The sequence below is a fragment of the Petaurus breviceps genome, unplaced genomic scaffold (genome assembly GCF_028583685.1).
Source record: "Petaurus breviceps papuanus isolate PSGF00001 unplaced genomic scaffold, PetGlider_PUasm1.0 229, whole genome shotgun sequence".
NCBI classification, from domain to species: Eukaryota; Metazoa; Chordata; class Mammalia; order Diprotodontia; family Petauridae; genus Petaurus; species Petaurus breviceps.
Genome location: NW_027185903.1, coordinates 12,356,419 through 12,371,045, shown reverse-complemented (window position 1 = coordinate 12,371,045; position 14,627 = coordinate 12,356,419). Strand labels below are relative to the sequence as shown.

At 38.4% G+C, this 14,627-nt stretch overlaps 1 protein-coding gene and 1 non-coding gene across 2 annotated transcripts in view; both read left to right on the top strand.

The window, feature by feature from the left end:
• Positions 1-14,627, top strand: part of PLCXD3 (phosphatidylinositol specific phospholipase C X domain containing 3) — a 259,314-nt gene that overhangs the window by 237,113 nt on the left and 7,574 nt on the right. The gene's annotated exons all lie outside the window — the stretch shown is intronic.
• Positions 10,761-10,867, top strand: LOC138167606 (U6 spliceosomal RNA). Its single transcript, XR_011169933.1, has one exon. It is a non-coding gene; the product is annotated as a U6 spliceosomal RNA (small nuclear RNA).

Genomic DNA, 14,627 nt, shown 5'->3' with positions numbered 1-14,627 from the left:
CTGAACAGGGACCACCCTGTAAGTGGTCATGCAGAGAGTGCTACTACACAATCTCCCAAGGGAATTGATCAGTACCTCTCTATTATGTCTTGGGATGTGTTCAAGCTCCAGGGCCCCACTTAGGAATTTGTTCTCTTGAGATGGATTCAAAATTGGATGAAGGCATATGGAACATTAGAAAATAATACCCTGAATTCAGAAAGGAACCTCTCAGATGCAAAACTAAGCACTCTCTGAGAAAGGGGGAATTTCAGGCAATGCAACCCAAGGGATTGGATCTTCACAGAATCATTAGCACAGATCAAAACAGTTTCCAGGAAAAGGAGAAAAGTGATTGTTATTTATCAAGGTTTGGGGAGGGGAGGAGTGGTTATACTGAAATTTGAGTAGGACTAAGTGGAATTAAAATACTCATCTTTAAATGGAGATAATGAAAGAAACCAAGAAGTAAAGCTTGATTGGCTTCCATGCAATAAAAATGATCAGAGGGAGGTTCTATTTTCCTAAGCACAGCAGCTTCAGCACACTATTTACTTGTTAAAGCAAATACAGGGACTTACATATCAGTTTCAAATAATTATAGTGACTTAGGAGCATTTGTATCATCTAATTGTATTTAGTAAGTATTCATATCTTGCATCATTCTCAGAGTCACAGGGATGTGACTTGGCTTTCTCATTTGTTTGTGTTTGAAACCAAATTGAAGGGAAGGGTCTGTATCTAACTAGAATGAAGAATAGCAAGAACAGGTCACATAACACAAAGTACCATCACTTTACATTTGTATAATACTATCTGAAAAAAGCTTAAAAATATTTTTGGTACCATCACTCAGTCTTTCTTCTTTACCTCTAGTCTCAGGAAAGAGGAATCACTCCATTTCCTAAAGCTACTCTTTCTAACAACATCCTTGATTGCATGCCATTTAACCTATTCCCCTTCCATTTTTTTCTTTTTTTAAATAGTATTTTATTTTTCCACAATTATATGTCAAAAAAATTTTTAGCATTCATTTTTTACGAGATTTTGAGTTCCAAATTTTTCCCCCTCTCCTCTCCCCTCTTCTGAGAATGGTAGGCAGTTTGATGTAGTGTATACATGTGCTATCCTGTAAAAACATTTCCTTATTAGTTGTAGTTGTGAAAGAAGAAACAGGTCAGAAGAAAAAAAAACACCAGAAAGCATAAAGTGAAAAAAAATATGCTTCAATTTACAGTCTGTCAGTTTTTTATCTGGATGTGGATAGCATTTTTCTTCTTGAGTCCTACTTGTCTTGAATCATTGTGTTACTGATAAGAGCTCAGTCATTCATAGTTGAGTATCACACAATGTTGCTGATACTGTGTACAATGCTATCTTGGTTCTTTTTGTTTTACTTTCCATCAGTTCATACGAGTCTTTCCAAGTTTTTTTCTGAAATCTGCCTGTTCATTATTTCTTATTCCATTCCATTTATAAATCACAGCTTGCTCAGCCATTTCCCAATTGATGGGCATCCCCTCAGTTTCCAATATTTTGCCACTACAAAAAGGGTTGCTATAAATATCTTTACATATATAGGTCCTTTTCCCTTTTTATGATCTCTTTGGGATACACGCCTAGCAGTGGCATTGCTGGATCAAAGGATATGCACAGTTTTATAGCCCTTCGGGCTATAAATTGCTCTCCAGAATGACTGGATCAATTTTTAATTCCACCAACAGTATACCGATGACCCAATTTTCCCACATCCCCTCCAACATTTATAATTTTCCTTTTTTGTCATATTAGACAATCTGATAGGTATGAGGTAGTACTTCAGTTATTTTAATTTGCATTTCTCTAATCAAAGGTGATTTAGAGCACTTCTTCATATGCCTATAGATAGCTTTGATTTCTTCATCTGAAAACTATCTGTTCATATCCTCTGACCATTTATCAATTGGGGAATGTCTTGTATTTTTTATAAATTTGACTCAGTTCTCTATATAGTTAAGAAATGAGACCTTTGTCAGAGAAACTTGCTGTAAAGATATTTTCCCAGCTTCCTGATTTCCTTCTAATCTTGATTGTATTGCTTTTGTTTCTGCAAAAGTTTTTAATTTGATGTTATCAAAATTATTTATTTTACATTTTATAATTCTCTCTCTCTCTTGTTTGGTCATGAATTCCCTTCTCCATGGATCTGACAGGTAGACTATTCCTTGTTCTTACAATTTGTTTATGGTGTCACCTTTTATGTCTAAATCATGCACCTATTTTGACCTTATCTTGGCACATTGTATGAGATGTTGGTCTAAACCTAGTTTATGCCCTATCATTTTCCACTTTTCTCAACAGTTTTGTCAAATAGTGAGTCAAAAGCTGGGGTCTTTGGGTTTATCAAACATTAGGTTACTATTTCCATGGAATATGTTGTCTTGTGTACCTATTGATCTACTCTGCTACCTTCTTCCATTTTATGGAAGAGTTCTTCCCATTTGCATTAACAGTTATGATTACTAACCTCCATTCTATTCTTTTTCCAATTTGTCCTCTCTCTGCTTTTACCCTTTCCCTCCTCATCAGTGTTTCACTTCTGTCTACCACCTCCCCTGATCTGCCCTTCCTTCTGTCAGTCCTTAGCACCCACACCCCAAACTTTACTTAATCTCCTCCTCTCTTACTTCCCTGTCAGGTAAGATAAATTACTATATTTAACTAATTGTGTATATTATTCCCCCTTTGAGCCAATACAGATGAGTGTAAGGTTCAAGCAATGCTCATCTCCCAAACTCCTATCTTCCCCTCTACTGTAATAGGTCTTTTGCATCTCTTCATGTGACATCATTTACCCCATTCTACCTCTCCCTTCCTTCTGCACCCATTGTACTCCTCTTTCTCACCCCTTGATATTTTTATGTCATTCCCTCAAATTCACCTTATACCCCTGCCCTCTATCTATGTATATTCTTTCCAGATGTACTATTTATGATACAATTTTAAAGAATTGCAAGCATTGTCTTCCTATGTAGGGATGCAAATAGTTTAGCTCTATTGAATACTTGTGTTTTCTCTTCCCTTTTTACCTGTTAATTCTTTTCTTGGGTCTTGATATTGGAGGTCAAATTTTGGTTTAGTTATGGTCTTCTTGAAAAAATTTGAAATCCTTCTATTTCATTGAATGAGCACTTTTCTTCTTGATGTACTATGTTCAGTTTTGCCAGGTAAGTGATTCTTGGTTGTAATCCTAGTCCATTTGCCTTCCAGAATATCATGTTCCATAACCTCTGATCTTTTAATATTGCAGCTGTCAAGTCCTTTGTAATACTGATTGTGACTCCCTGATATTTGGATTGTTTCTTTCTGGCCACCATTTTTTTCTTGACAATTCTGAAATTTGGCTATAATGTTCCTTGGAGTTTTTATTTTGGGATCTCTTTCCCTAGGTGGTCCGTGGATTCTTTCAATGCCTATTTTGCCCCTGGTTCCAGGATATCAGGGCAATTTTCCTTGATAATTTCTTGAAACAAGCTGTCTAGATCTTCCTTTTAATTATGGCTTTCAGATATTCCAGTGATTTTGATATTGTCTTTCCTGGATCTATTTTCCAGGTCAGTTGCTTTTTCCCATGAGGTATTTTACATTTTCTTCCATTTTTTTCATTCCTTTGAATTTTTTTTGGTTGATTCTTGATGTCTCACAGAGATATTAGCTTCCACTTGCCCAATTCTGTTAAGGGGTTGTTTTCCTCAATTAGCTTTTGTACTTTCTTTTCCATTTGTCCAATTGTACTCTTTAAGGAGTTGTATTCTTTCAGTGAATTTTTATATCTCCTTTTCCATTTGGCCAATTCAACTTTTTAAAATTTATTTATTTTTTAAATTAAATTTTATGTTTATTTTTCATTTACATCATTCATTCTCACAGGATTTTGAGTTACAAATTTTCTCCCTGTCTTTCCCCTACCAACACCACAAAGCAGCGACCCCACTGTATACCCCCTCCCCCAATCTGCTCTCTCCTATGTCCTCCCCCATCCCCCATCTGACTTTCCAGTAGGGCAAGATGAATCTCTATACCCCAGTGCCTGTATATCTTATTTCCCAGTTGCATGTAAAAAAATAATTTATATATATATATATATATATACATATATATATATATATATAATATATTTTTTAAACATTTGATTTTAAAACTTTGAATTCTAGATTCTTTCCCTTCCTCTCTCATTACCCACCCTTACTGGGAAGATAAGCTATTCAATATACATTGTACACATGTAGTTATGCAAAACATTTCCATTGTAAAAGACTGACTATATTTTCCCCCCATCCTATCCTGTCCCACACTTATTTTGTTCTCTACTTTGACCCTGTCCCTTTTCAAAAGTGTGTGCTTCTAACTTCCCTCCTCCCCAACCTGCCCTCCCCTCCATCATCCCCCCTGTCATCCCTTTCCCCCCTACTCTCCTGTAGGGTGAGATCCCCTATTTAGTGTGTATGTCATTCCCTCCCTAAACCAAATTCAATGAGAGTAAGGTTGACCCATTCCCTTTTACCTTCCTGTTTTTCCTGTCCATTGTAACAGTTTTCCCTTGCCACTTCTAGATGAGATAATTTACCCCATTCTAGTTTCTGTCCATCTGCTTTCATTATATTCCTCTCTCACTTCTCAGTTTCACCTTTTAAGTATCATCCCTTCCTATTCAATTACCTGTTCCCTCTGTCTATGTATACCTGTACATATATATACATAAACTCACATATGTATTCATAGGCCCATATATCCTCTTATATAGACATATATATATATATACATTTATATTCATTTCAACTATTCTCATACTGAGAAAAGTTTCATAAGTTATAATTATCATTTTTCCATGTAGGAATATAAATAGTTCAACTTTGACAAGTTACTTATGATTTCTTTTCCCTGTTTACCTTCTCATGCTTCTCTTGCTTCTTGTATCTGAATGTCAAATGTTCTATTCAACTCTGGTTTTTTCATCAAGAATGCTTGAAAGTCCTCTATTTCACTGAATGACCATATATTCCCTGAAACATGATACTCAGTTTTTCTGGGTAGGTGTTTCTTAGTTTTAATCCCATCTCCTTTGACCTCCTGAATATCATATTCCAAGCTCTTTGATCCTTCAGTGTAGAAGATACCAGATCCTGTGTAATCCTGATTGTGTTTCCACAATATTCAAATTATTTCTTCTTGGCTGCTTGTAATATTTTCTCCTTGATCTGGAAACTCCATAACCTGGTTATAATATTCCTAGGAGTTTTCTTTTTGGGATCTTTTTCAGGAGGCGATCTGTGGATTTCTTCAACCTCTATTTTGCCCTCTGGTTCTAAAACATTAGGGCAATTTTCCTTGAGAATTTCTTGAAGGATGATTTCTAGGTTCTTTTTTTTATCATGGCTTTCAGGAAGTCCAATAATTTTTAAATTATCTCTCCTGGATCTACTTTCCAGGTCAGTGGTTTTTCCAAGGAAATATTTCACGTTGCCTTCTTATTCATTTGTTTTTTCATTTTTTCATTTGTTTGGATCTGTTTAATAGTATCTTGATTTCTCATAAAGTCACTAGCTTCCATTTGCTCCAATCTAATTCTGAAGGAATGATTCTCTTCAGTGAACTTTTGAGATTCTTTTTCCATTAGGCAAATTCAGCTTTTTAAGGCATTCTTCTCCTCATGGGATTTTTGAACCTCTTTTGCCATGTGAGTTAGTCTATTTTTTAAGGTATTATTTTCTTCAGTCAGGTTGTCAACTCACTTTTCATGATAGTCTTGCATCATTTTCATTTCTCTTCCCAATTTTTCCTCCACTTCTCTTACCTGGTTTTCAAAATCCTTCTTAAGGTCCTCTATGGTCTGTAACAAGTTTATATTTTTCTTGGAAGCTTTTGGTGCAGGAGTTCTGACTTTGTTGTCTTCCTCCTGTTCCATGTTTGATCCTTTTTGTCCCCAAAAAAGGAATCCAAAGTTGGATTTCTGTGCTTGCTTTGCTTCCTTTCCTTGCTCATGTTGCCACTCAATTACTTGACTTTTGAGCTTTTTGCCACAGTAGAACTCTGCTTCCTGATAGGAGAGCTTTGTCCCAAATCACTAGGGTTTTTGTAGTTACCAGAACTATTAGTTGGCTGCCCTCTCTGAAGCCTCCCCATGCTCTGGCTCACTGGCGACACACCCCAGGACTTCCACCCTAGACAACAATCCAGATCCAAGCAGGTTAAAGCAAGAGCACTTACCCCTCAGAATGGGAGCTTGGTCCCCCTACAATTTACAGGCCAGCAGCTCTGAAGCAGACACACTGTAGCAGCTACCACACCTCAGCCACTTCTCCCTCTGGGGGAAGAGGCCAGACTGCAGTCCCAGACTCCCTGTTCCCAAACTGTACACTGACCTCTTACTTTCTATTTGGCATTTATGGGTCGATAATTCTGGAAACCACCACAACTGCTGGTTATCCACTCTCCAAGAGTCCCTCCAGTCAGCGGCTGGTTGTGGCTGCCATGAGGCTAAAACTGTGGGCTCACACTGGTCTGGGCTCTGCTCCCAGTGTACTGCAATGAACCCTTTCTATCTGCCTGCAGGGATTTCTTCAATGGGAGATTTGTTTCTCTCTGTCACTTTATGGGTTCTGTAGCCCTAAAGTTTTTTTTAGAGTCATTTTTTATAGGTATTTGAGGTGGTTATGGGGGTAGCACAGGTTTTCTTGCTTCTATGCTGCCATCTTGGCTCTGCCCCCCAATTCTACTTTTTAAGCAGTTTTCTAAGCTGTTGACTCTTTTCATAATTCTCTTGCATCACTCTCATTTCTTTTCCCAATTTTTCTTCTGTCTCTCTTACATGATTTTTACATTTCTTTTTGAGATCTTCTATGACATCTTTCTGGACTTGAGACCAGTTCTCATTTTTCTTTGGGGTTTTGCTTGTAGACATTTTGACATTGTTGTCTTCCTCTGAGTGTGAGTCTTGGTCTTCTATTAGCACAATATCTTTCTATAGTCAGATTCTTTTTTTTTTTTTACTGTTTTCTGCTCATCTTTTTATTTGGGGGGGGGCCTCTTTTCTTTCTTTTAAATTTCGGCTGCTTCCGGGGTGGAAGTGGCACTTTCTCAGGCTTCTTTAGCCAGTGATTGCAGACCCTGGCTATTTACCTTCTGCTGTGATAATGTTGCCCTGAGGCCCCCAGGAGACCCTCATGTCTGGTTTTGTGCTGAGGGGATAAAGTGATGAGTGACTGGTGCTGCTGGAGGTTGTCAGGGTGTGGCAGCTTACCTGGTGCTGAGCTAGTGTCCTAACATTGGTGTCTGGCATGTTCTGAGGCTTGGTGGGGTGTTTCTGCTTTTCCCCCAGGCCACACTGAAACATGTGGTATTTATCAGACCTAAAGTCTGCAAGTTCCCCTAGCTATGCTAAGGCATTTTGGGGTCCTGATATTGGTGTTTGCCTGCTTCACCCCACCAGGGATCTCAAACCCACTGGGTTTGCTGAGGTATGGCTTACTGGGATGCTTCCTGTCCTGAAATGCCTCCCTTTTTACTCGAGTGAGACAGGCCTTTCTTGCAATTCTTCCAAGTTTCTTCAGCTAAAAGATTATTTCAACTTGTCTTTTAGCTGGTTCTGCTATTCCAGGATTTGTTTTGGGGTGCTATTTTGTGGTTGTTTGGAGTCGAATATAGGAGAGTTACAATGATTCACTGTTTACTCTGCCATCTTGGCTCTGGAAGTCCCCCATTTTTTTCTTTTTACAATTTGTCTAGACCCCATCAATTGTAATATCATAAATCAAGAGCTGAAAAAGACCTTCAAGGTCATAAAGTCCAAGTCCCTCATTTTACAAATGAGGAAACTAAAGCCCAGGAAAGTTGTTAAGTGACTTGCCCAAGGTCACACATATAATAATGGGAAGAAGTGGAATTTGAACCCAGGTTTCTGTTCTACTTCTGCTGATGCCTTCATCTCTTCTTGTGCTTCTTCAATCTGTTTCTCTCTATTAGTTCTTTGGCATCTACTATAAAAAATTCTTTGGTTTCCCAATCCTTCCCTCAACTTCTCTTCTCCAGTCAATCACAATTTCATTTTTCTCTTTTCCTTTACTGCCAAACTCCTTTGAAAGATGACCCATACTCAGTGTCTCATTTTCTTGACTCTTTAAAGAAAGAGGCAAAAATCTGGCTTCCATTCCCACTAACTATTCTATCATAACACCTCTCTCAAAGGACATCAGCATCATCCAGTTCCAAATCCAGTTTTCTTTTTCCAGTCCTCATCCCAGACCCCTAGTCTTCCCTACAGCATTAAGACATTGCTGATCATGCCCCCTTTTTCTCAGTCCTGGATATCACACCAAGGTGTTTGACATTCATCCACACCCACTGAAGTACCACTGCAGGTGTTTGTTTTTTAGCTCTGTTTTGTTTTGTTTTGCAGAGAGAAGATGCACTATTAGGTTGTGAATCAGGAAAATTAATCTGTTGGGAGTTTATAAGATGAGTTAGAGAGACTCTGTAAAAGGGAATACCCTCAGGAAGGGTTTTCTGAAGATAGGTGAAAGGTAATAAAAGCCTCAATTTGTGGCATCCAAACTACATAGTTCTTAAAAGGAATTGGACAGCGTATTATTAATATATCTAGTTCTTTCTCCCTAAGAATCTACTTCTGTTTTGGCTGTCCCATTTGTGAATAGTTTAAATGACTGATTCCTCTTTGATCTCTTTCTGGCTAGAAGGTATAGACTAAGAATTCTATATTCCTATATTCTTCAAATAATTTCTATTTAATGCAAGTAGACATGGTCTTGGTTGTTCGGATAGGTCAGGTATGTCTGTAAAAACTGCATAGTGTGCCATATCTCAGAGATCTAAGATGACAGAACTACAGAGAACCAAAAGGGCAAGACTGAAATGATTATTACTCAGAGACAAGAAAGGTGGGATCTGTAATGAATCCCCAGGTGCTGGATGAAAGTAATCATAGGATCTTAAATTTTGAGCTGGAAGGGACCTCAGAGGTCATTCAGTCAACACCTCATTTTACAGGTGAGGGAGCTGAAGCCCAGAGAGGATAAATGATTTGTCCAAGGTCATGTAGGTTGTAAATTCCAAAGCCAAGGATTAATGTAAGATCCTGTGATTGCAAGTCCATCATTCTTTCTGCCACTTCTTTTCCTTGATCTTAATTCTGTAAACTTTATTTAGTCAACCAAAAAAAATCTGTGACTGGAAGAGGTTGATACCTAGGTGAGGCCAAGGCCTACTTTTCACTCCCAGGTAGCTTTTATTTTTTTCCTTTCTGTGGTTTCTTTCTGTAATCCAAGGACTGTGGTCAAATGCCTCCTCTGTCTTGTTCTATCAGGTCAAGGGGTGGGGGTAAGAGGCAAAGGAGTGTGGATGGGTCAGCAGTAATCCATTACCACTTCCAGAGTAACTCAGGGCACACCTATGTTTTCCAGATGGTGCTACGTAACATGCATTTTCTTAATGAAGGGTAGCCATCATGTAATTACTGCAAAAATAATTCACTGCCCTCATTATGCCATAGAAGATTGTTCCACAGCCAGTACAACAGACAAATGCAGGGCATATTTGTTGATTGGCATGACTGGTGCCATCTTGCTTCAACTCCTTAAGACCATGAAGAAAATTAATGACAGGAAGTTGCTTAGTTAATAAATCAACAAATATTAAGTGCTTACTGTGTGCTCAGCACTCTAGATAGTGAGGAAATAGCAATGAAATAGTCCCTGACATTAAAGTACTTATCTTCCAGTGGTGGATTTAATAAGACTCACTACAGTGGGGAATAGGATCTTGGTTTCCTAATGTACTCTAGTGTAGGGTCACTATAAATTGTCACATAGCTGATGAACTTTCCCTCCCTACTGGAGGTCACTTAGAATCCCAGAATTATATATGAGTCCACCCTCTACTTGAAATATGAATCATATTTTCAACATCTCCCAATAAGTGATTATACACTCTCTACTCAAAGACCTCCAGTGATGAGAAATTTGCTACCTACTAAAGCAACTCTTTGCTTTATCAAACCATAAATTTATACTTCAGTATCTCTATTCATGTTAATGCTGTCTATGTTAGATTCAATTATTAAGTACCTAGAGATAAGTGCCAAGCCCTAGAGATATAAAAACAAAAACAAAACAGTCCTTACCTTTAAGGAGTTTATACTCTGTTCTAAGGAAGGGGAGGCAAGTCATGCATACCTGCCTTGATAAGTTCTATTTATAGCTTAAATGTTTTTCAGACTTGAGGAAAGGATATGGTGGTGAAAGCTATCAATAGCTCTGTTAAACAAAACAGTAGTCATCTGGTTCAAAAAATAAAGTCTCTCTCTCTCTCTTTCTCTCTCTCTCTCTCTCTCTCTCTCTCTCTCTCTCTCTCTCTCTCTCTCTCTCTCTCTCTCTCTCTCTCTCTCTCTCTCCCCCCACCCATGTCTTTCTTTCTCCTTTCCTCCCTCTCCCTCAAAAAGCCAAACTAGTTTGCATATGTATGTATGTATGTATGTTTATATATGTATATATACATATATACACATACACATATATGACATAGTCTCAGCCTTTCTCATATTCACCCATTTTTACACCCCCCCATAATTTCATGCCCACAGTCATACACTGTATCTGCCCACTTTTCCTTGTTATATGCCCTGCTTCAAATTCTTATCTAAAATTGAGGAAGGGGGAAGTCTTACTTTTTCATTGCTAGTTTCTTGATCTCAAGAAATGTGTCATATTTTAAAAGAGAAAGTAATTCTGGTGCTCTCTACGGCAGCACATATACTAAAATTGGAATGATACAGAGAAGATTAGCATGGCCCCTGCTCAAGCATGACACACAAATTCGTGAAGCATTCCATATTTTTAGGGGTGGCTAGGTGGCGCAGTGAATAGAGCACCAGCCCGGGAGTCAGGAGGACCTGAGTTCAAATCTGACCTCAGACACTTGACACACTTACTAGCCATGTGACTTTGGGCAAGTCACTTAACCCCAATTGCCCTCCAAAAAAAAAAAAAAAGAAATTCTACATCTATAAGGAGTCTCTCCATTTGCATTTAATTCTTATCTCCAGAAGATGAAAATAAGTGTTTGTTAATCTTCTCTATATTCATTTGGTAATAAATATTACTGTGTGGAAATGGTGTATACCAAGGTGATTGTTTGCTTTTGTCTGTTTCTCAGGTTATTGAATATTTACTCAGAATGGTGTGACAGAAATACTCCTTTGAAAGTTGAAAATTTCTCCCTCAAAGTATTCCTAACCCCAACACACATACACACACACACACACACACACACACACACACACACTGTATATCTTGAATCACTAGACAAACCTAGTTTGCCACTCATATGGAAGGAGTTGTTACTTAAGGAAATGGGCCCCAAGAAGGTATTTCTCTTAGATTCCTGGGAAACTCACTCCAATCTTTTTTTTTAAACAGGACATTCAATTAGTTGTTAAAATACAATCAGTATTTAATTGAGTTACTATCATTTGACATGTATTTAGTATTGAGAATGAGGAAAAGGTGGAGGAAAATTATAAAAGAATTATATAGTCTTAATTAACAAGTTGGTATAGTAGAAAGAGTTCCAGATTTCAAATCAAAAGACAGGGGTTTGAATTCCCCTCTCTTCCATTGGTGGGTTCTTTCCATAAACTCCATTTTGAAGAAGGCCCAACCTAGCCACATTTGACTTCTTGGGCTTTACCACTGTGCTCCTCTCCCTTCTAAGCTCCTTTTTATGTGTTGTCTTCCTCCATTATAATGTAAATTCCTTGAGGGCAGGGACTATCTTTTTGCATATATTTTTTATCCCCAGTGCTTAGTGCAATGTCTAGCATACAGTAAGTGCCTAATAATATTTGATGATTTGACCTTCACCAAATCAATAGGAAGTGCTTGCTTCCTGTGTGATCTCAGACAATATAATAAAAGCTAAAATTTATATAAAGATTTAAGGTTTTCAAAGAGTATTATCTTGTTCATACCTATAATAGCACTATGAAGTAGGTACTTCATCTTTCAAGGGGCCTCAGTTTCCTCATGTGTAAAACAAAGGGGATGGACTGATCTCCATGCCACCTTCTCCTTCTAAATCCTGTGATCTTCCCCGCACTTGAAGAACAGATAGCATTTTTGGAGAGACTTAGATGAACATTGGTGAAACTTTTAAACAATAGCTTGAGAAAATAAAAATTTCCCAGTTGAATGTCACAGAAGAAGATGAGATTCTACTACACACAGTACTGAGAAGTCCTCCCAATATAGCATGAATATTTCTGACCTCCCCACTGGCAAATGAGCTAAAATCATGCCAAGGCTTGGCAGCTCCAGGGAATGTAAAGAGGAAAGGGGTGTGTGGGGGTGAGGATGGAAGTTAGTGCCCTCTAGAACACAAAGGGAGGAGATTTATGCAATTAGACAGAGTCTATGAGATGAGATCATTAATAATGTGAGCAGCCTGGTATGGTCTGGAGTAAAGCTGAGCTTTTGAAACAGACCAATGGAATATAGAGAAAACAAAGACTCACTAAAATGGGTTAATCCAAGGATGAAAAATAAGAACAAGGAAGGGAAATGCTGTTGCTAGAAAACCTCTTAAAAGTTTACGGGAAGACTTCAGAGAGCTGTTATCAAATATTGTCTCTTGCCTTTCTATCCTTTGTATATACTAGGTATGAAATGGAAGCATTAACCTGGTCTCTGGTAAGGATATTGGAGGTTGAAGTGGCATAAACTGGCCTACAGAGAGAAATCTCTGTGGATTTCTGCAGGCATAGAGAATTTGGCTGGCCCTTCCTTACTGCTGTGTGGTTTGGGAGAAAGGGGTGTTTGTTAGACCCTACAGAGCCAGAAAGCGAGCCTGACAGCTTTCTTTAGTGATTCTCTTTGGAAGATGTTTCCATGTATGTAGCCACGAGAGAGGTGATCACTAGAGATGTTCTTAGATAAGGAGCTTTCTTTGGGAGTTTGGGCATCTGGTACTAGCTCACCCTTTCCTATGATAATCCCTCAGCCTATTGCTGTCCAGGTCACAGCTTAAGTCTATTCATTTCCCCTCAAAGGAAAGAGTATCTTAGGAGGGCTACTGGCAGTCACTGTACAACCTGGTATTGGAAGTGTATAAATGACTGAGGTTTACTTAGCTTGTAAGGATACAGTTGTCAAACAAAGGGAATGGTTATAAAATACTGATTTTGGTTCTTGTGTCTAGAATACTGACCTCTTCTTACCTTCCTTCCATTCAAATTGTGACTACTACAACCTGCTAAAGGTGAAAGACTCACCAAGTCTGTGAAAGTCCAATGGGTCTTAGATTTAGAGCTGGATGGGCACCATAGGTTTTATTAAATACAACTCTCTCACTTTACATAAGAGGAAACTGAGGCAGAGAGAGGTTAAGGGACCTGTCTAACTAGATTCATACACAGTTAACAAGTTTCTGAATCAGGATTTGAAGTCAGGTCTTCCTGATTACTGTGAAATTGAAAAGTGATACCCTATTTTATTTTCTCTTATTTATTGATTTAGAATTATATCTAATCACTGGAATCAACACTTATGGATCAGAGTTTATTGCATAAGCCTTAATAATAGAGTCTGCAAGAGTTTAACTTCCCTATTCTTCTGGGTTACAGCCTGGACTCAAATCTGTCTCACCCCAGAAGAGAGGAAGGGGGAAAGGGAGGATGTCAATCTGGTCACTGAGATGTTTTGCCTAGCTCTGAACCACACTAGTGTAGGGAGGTGCCTGACACAGAACTTTCCAGAGGATGTTGTTCATCTCTGTGTTTTCCCCATTGTCCTGGAGGTCCTCTCTTGTGAGTCAAGCTAAATGTAAGCCCACCCTTCAGCTCTGTAAGCCCACCCTTTACCTCTACTCTAGACCAATTACAGTCTTAGTTTAATTTTCATCACAGAACTATTTTTGGCACTTCCTATAATCTATTATATTTTTACTTTATAAAAAAGGCTCCTCTAGCTGCCCAAGGTATGCCTGGCTATGGCAGATCCATGGATCTCTTTTATTAGCAATAGTAAGCATTGCTAATAAATTGATCATACTTGGAACTTTGTGCCTCAGTTTCTCCTTATTGCAAATTTTATCACAACACTGCAATTCCATCATTCTATCCATTATGCCACCTAGTTGTCTTCATAGTCCTCCAGGCTAGGTGTTTTTATGTCATGATGGGACTGTCAGGCACTAAATTACCAGTGCACACCTTTCTGTTATACTTGGAAACAATTGTTGTCTTAGCTGCCTATGTGGCAGGAGGTACTGGTCAGCAGCATCCCCTAATTCCAAAATGGCTTTTAATTATATATGCTCCAAAACCTAGGGACTTTGCCTTTGAAATTTCATCTGCTCCCCAGGGCCTGTTTCTTCCCTTGTAAAATGTATAGACTTGGCCACAGCCTACCACCGAAGGAACATTGGCTTAATGATTTCCTTCTCTCCTTCTTTTACTCTATGTGGACATGATTGAGTTGCATGTACACAGAAACTCACTTTATTGGCCACGAATCCAGACGTAATTGTAATGCTGTGAAATATGTACCCCGCCCCGTCTCTCTCTCTCTCTCTCTCTCTCTCTCTCTCTCTCTCTCTCTCTC